This window comes from Zootoca vivipara, chromosome 3 (assembly GCF_963506605.1).
Source record: "Zootoca vivipara chromosome 3, rZooViv1.1, whole genome shotgun sequence".
NCBI lineage: Eukaryota > Metazoa > Chordata > Lepidosauria > Squamata > Lacertidae > Zootoca > Zootoca vivipara.
Genome location: NC_083278.1, coordinates 32,551,587 through 32,557,586, shown reverse-complemented (window position 1 = coordinate 32,557,586; position 6,000 = coordinate 32,551,587).

Sequence of the window (6,000 nt, the reverse complement as noted above, 5' to 3'; positions counted from 1 at the left end):
AATCTAAGTCATACGGCCACTAGCCAAAATGGTTGGGGGGGGGTTGAAATGAAAATATATAAAGGAATAGGGGAGCTGGCATTCACTCACAGAGAGGTCTTGTCTTCCAAGCCATCACTAGAAACTTCCCCAACATTCTCCAGGAACAGTGCTTGTGGGGTGGGATGTTGATTCTATAAAAGCAAGTGAACAAGGTGATTTGAGGGGAAGGTGGGCAGCTTTCTGCACTTATGCCTGAAGAAAGCAGACTATCAAAACCCATTAAAGTCTGGTTCCAGACCTGGTTTTGTCCGCAAAACAGACTTCGGCACCCTGACTGATGACCTTTATTGGGAGAGAGGTCTGTTCCAGGGTTGCCCAATATTAAGTCTCCAGTTGTTTTTGGACTACAACTCCCATCATCCTTAGCTAGCAGGGACAGTGGTCATGGATGATGGGAATTGTAGTCCAAGAACAGCTGGACACCAAAGTTTGGGAAACCCTGGTCTATTCTGTCTTATGTGCTGTATGAAACCATTGGGAGATGTCATCCAGAGATTTGGAGCACAGTGCCATCAGTATTCTGTTGCCACACAGCTCTGACTCTCCATTCCATTCCAATCAGGAGAGGCTGTGAAGGTGTTGTACCAGTGTCTGGAAGCAGTGATGGGCTGGATAGGGGCTATAGGCAACTGCCTCCCCATTCAGTTAAAGCTGCCACATACATACTAAGTTTTTATATAGCTACTTTGTGGCTCCTGATTGTACCCCAAAATTCAACGTTGCCATTGGAGACAACATTCCAGTCAGCATGACTAGCCAGAACAATCTGAGCAAACACCCACACATTCTCTAGATAGCACCAGGCAACCACAAAGAAATGAATTGTTCTGTTCCCTACTGATCACTGTATTTAGCAAACACATTAAAATGTCCTTTAGATATGTGGGCTGAAAAACAATGGCTCAGAATCTCCAGGTGGGAATAAGCCATTGGAATAGTAAAAAAAAAAAAAGATAATTTGTCTATATAATCACACCACAATGCATCTAGAACCTTTGCTATTCAGCTTTCACCTTTGCTGAAGAGGCCCCTCTTCATCCTAACCTTTGACATTTGAGATATATATTTTAAGGACCCACTCTAGTTGTGACTGAAATTTGTTTTAAACTATTTTAATGTTGCATTTTGCATTGTTATGCCTTACCCTCATGGTGAAGGGACCTCAACAATGAAAAACTTTTCATTGCAGAGTTGTGTCCCACCTTGCCTTTCCAATTTTCTTCTCTTTTTCCAGTTAAAAATACAATTTCCCATTCAATAAAAACCCACCAAAGTCTTCCACATTCTTCATCCCTGTTGCTTTCTTTGAAGGGGAGCGTCCAATTTCATTTTACTTTTCCAGTGGTTACGGTGTTGTATTTCTCTTTCCAGTTTGCCAAATCACTTTCAACACAAAAGGATGGCCACCTGGTTTCAGGTGATGATCTGCCCCAATTCCCATCATTTCTATCCTTTCTCACTCTCTATGGTGGTTTATTGTGGGCTGAGATTCCCCCTTTCACTGGAGGAGTGGCATGTAACTGAGGAGAAGTATGAGTACTGTTTGGAGCAAATGGGTTGTTAAAAGCACTGCTCGAGTGAAAAAGTATTTGGAACAGCTCTTGCCCTATTCCAGACAGGACAAAGAGAATTATAAATCGAGCTATACTTGCCCTATGGGGGCCACGCTTATATGGCTCATTAGCTGAATGAAGGATTCTGACAATTATTACTCTCTGCGGATAGGCAGAGTTATCAGGCACAAATGGCTGTAAGAGAAGGCTTTTCCTCACCATAAGCTTTAATTAAAATTGCACAGAAACTTCCACTATGGAACTGAAGTTACAAATGTGAAATGTCAGCCCAACCAGAAGTCAATGGGGCTTGCTCCCCGATAAGCATGCACAGGGACTGCAACCTAAGGCAGATTTTTTTAAAAAAATGCATATGCTTATAAAAATGCATAATGATGCTTAACCATTCATGATGACTGCTTCAAAATCCACATAAATGTGACTGCTCATCAGTTCCTGTATTAAATGCAAAACACAAACAGGCGGATCTGCATGTTTGATTTTTCAGAACTGTATCAAGTTCTTTGCACTAGTACCTACTTACTACATTGACACAAGTAAAGTATGGTGAGTGGTATAGATGCAGTTTTTGTGGACACGACCAAGATTCCAGAAGTACTGTCTTGTTGCTGTTCTCACCCAATTGCAGCAGGCATGGGGATATCGAATTTTCACAACTCTGCTTCAGTTCTCTTTGCTGGCTTGACTCCAAGAAATCTTAAACTGTACAAAGACAAGTACAGAACCTCCAGGCTAAGCATAATTTCCCCCTGGGCAGAGGTGGCCTTGGAATGCCAGCTCCATTTTGTGGAATCTTACACACTCTGCAGAATTAAATCAGAGGGGCAATGTGTGATGTTTCCCTATCTAAAAACAAATTCACAGTATATAAACTAGCCTATCGAGGAGAAGACTCTCTCCCTGTTGGGACTTTTCCACATGCAGGGGAAGTTTGTCCATTTTTTAAATATCAAAGAGTATTATGAATGCAGTCATACACCTGTATGCTGAAGAGGTACAATCCAATAATTTTGCTAGCTCCCTTCACTACTATAATGGATCCAACCGCTTACCTCCAATTAATAATGTAGTGGACTCAGCCCGCTAACTGTCCCCTATTAAATATAGTGCGCACACCTCACTGTACCCCAATTACATAGAGTTTTACCATTCACTAGAGGTTTTCTTGTGGAGGACTTGTGTGACGGGAAACTTAGATTTAAAGTCTCAGGCAGGAGTGGAACAAACAAGAAAAGTTTATTTTCAAGAAAAGAAGTTGGGGAAACAAAGTTAGGTGAGTAATTGCGTACTTTCAGTTATTTACTTTAACTATAAGATGTCTCCGGCTTAAACACAGTGTTACAGTCACAGCTTCTCTTCACCTCGCTTTACTCAAAATCAGTTGTTATACTTCCGTTTCTGTTACTTAGTTATGGGAGGTAGTTCAGTTAAATACTTTTAATATAACACGGCTTCCTTCACAGAATTAATACCCTGGCTCATGAGAGAGGGGCACTTTTCCTCAGTTACCCACTCTATTAACAGTCCCACTCTGGAGGTTTTCCAACTAGTGTAACAGACCCAGGGGGTCACCCAACCCCTTGTTACTGGTTTGGGAGTCCTTTGTACCTAGCCCCAGGTAGCCTGAATTCCCACAGGTTCTACCTCTCCTGGCTCAGTCACAGCCCTCCCAGAACACTCCTGTCTGTATACCTTCTCAGACCTTCAACACGATATCCCTATCTAAACTGCAAGACCTGATATAGTCTCCTCAGTGTGGATGTTCAACTCAAATCTGAACCAGTTCTCCCTCCGTCCAGTCCTATCCTCCTCCCTATCTCACTCCCAAACTCCCCATCTCAAACCAAGCCCTATCTCTTAACCTGAACCTTGTCTCTCAACTCAGTTCCAGCCCTAGCTCTTACCCTGAACCCTGTCTAACATCTCGAATCAAGCCCTATCTCACTCTTAACCTGGACCTTAGCCCTATCTAACTCTCTCCCTCAGAAACTGCTCCTTTTATTCTCCCTCTCCCAAAGTGCTACTCCTCCCTGCTCTGTGACTACCTGCCTTTGTAGCCAATAATTTCTAGGGGGCTGCATTGTCAGACTAAAGTCTGGCTCAGCAGTCAGTCACAACTATATTCTGCTTAACATTAAGAATGGTTCTCTGTTTCCCTAGAATGGAGACGCAGAATGTGGAGAAATCTTTTTTTTTAAGGTAAAATTTTGATTTTAAAACATATAAATGCCTTTATCTACAACATAGTTTGGAAAGTGGTTTGTCCATCCATCTGTTCTCTATCCGTTCAAGCACATCTAGATATATTGTTGCCAAACTGGGCACAATGGTTCCCAAGATGGAGGCACCAATTTTCCTCTCTGCGATACCACTGGATGCCATTTTGCATCAAGATAGTGGATCAGAATGTTCCAAACTGTATACATTCTTACTTAAAGTAACTATTTTAAATAAAATATTAAACTTTGGTTTTACTTTATATTTGTATCTCTGAGCTGTTTTTATCCTGTGCTTAACCATAGCTACTGGTATGTACCTGAGGAAGAAAACTGTGTTTTATTCTGTGGAAGAAGAAGTAATAAGTCACAGCAAGAAAAAAAACTAAAAGTGTGAGATACCCCCTTAATAATAATGGTGAAGAGTCTCCACAAAGAGTTGTGACAGTTCACTTGTCAAGCATACAAAGGAACTGCCAGAAATCCTAAACTGGATACCCAGCACACCATCTTCACTGTGCATCAATTTAATTTATTTAATCTCCATAGCTCATGAAAGTGTGTGGACTTGAATAAGTATATTTTGAGAGATCTGTTTCAAGCATCTTTCTTAATTGTTTCTGGAAGAAGAGTGATGTAGTTGCCTGTTCAGAGGTCTCGAGAGTTACATCTGCCCTCAATTTTCTGCATGGAATACATGAGGGAGCACTTTGTTGTTAAGGACATGTAAACATGAAGGTATGAGGACACTATACTGTAGCAGATCAGCAGTGTTAGTAACGTTGGTAGATTGGCTATGATTGATGAACTTGCTGCAATCTAGCTACCTGAACAAAAAAGGGGTTAGTATGCATTAATTTTCTTCCCAATAGCTGTAGGACTAAGTGCCAGATTTTCTTACATAAATTTTATGCTGGTTACAGAAGCCAAATTTCCATCCGCTACAAACACAGATTACAAGCATCTGTTCATGTGATTACAAACTTGATATAAAGTGACGTTTCTCATTCTGTAAGCAATTCCTAGAGAGGCACTGCAGAATGCCAAAACTCTGCTTTTCTCTCTGGTACAGCTGTTGTTAGGAAATGAGAAGATGTTATCACTGGTGTAAACAGTCATCAGCTATTTTAAATTCCCAAGGGCCTAATTTTTGGTTTTGGATCATTTGATGCTACCCACTGTGTCTTAAACTACACAAAATCCCATGTGTCTGAAATTACAGTGATCAGGCCAAAGAAGGGAATTGTAAGCCTATTTAAAAGACTAGTAGCATATATGTCTTTGATTCTTAAAGACCCAGCAGTCACTTGAGATATGTTCTGTAATGAATCTGCTAAACTAGCCAGATATTTGCATAGCTACTACTGTATGAACTGCCCAAACCTTTCAGATTTGCATCTGCCTTCCTCACTTGAAAACCTTGTCTACTGTATAAAAGGCCCTTTCAATGTGGTTGTGCTTCATGTTCATCCTTTGGCAAATCCAGGAGACAGCCTTCACTGCTGTTTCATTAGGTGGGAAACACATAGTTCAGGGCTTTTCTGTATAAGGGAGACAGTGGTAGGGTGACTCCAATAAGTGGCAGTTCCTGGAAGTTCATGCCCTATGGGTCACCTAAAACATACACACCCAGAGCTGCAGTGGGTTGAGTGGTGGATTGCTCCCCTTGTCTCTTCATAATTCATTTAAGGAGCAGCGAAGCAATTTTAGACCCTGAGCTTGGTACCCCACCCCCCTCTCCCTCTCTCTCTCTCTCTCTCTCTCTCTCTCTCTCTGTGTGTGTGTGTGTGTGTGAGTGTGTGTGTGTGTGTGTGTCAAGATGTTGAGGGGCGAGGGGAGCAAAAGAGAAGGGGTGGATTTAGGGAACACAAAGGAAACTGGTGGTTTTAAACAACAGCAGAGGTCTGAATAAAACAGGAATGGAGTTAAAACAGAGGTGGAAAGTGGTGGTTTTAAACAATGACAAAGGTTTAAGTAGAGTGAGCAGGGGGTAACACTGGGCAGAGTGGCACTTTAAACAAGATCTGAGAATAGCAAGTAGAGCGTTGGGCAAGTCTCTCCTGTGTTCGCTTTTTTGGTGCTAGCTTTTCTTTCTTGTCTATCTCTGCTGTTTCTCCTTTCTAAAATTGTTTCATTTGTGTGTGTGTGTGTGTGTGTGTGTTTTAAAG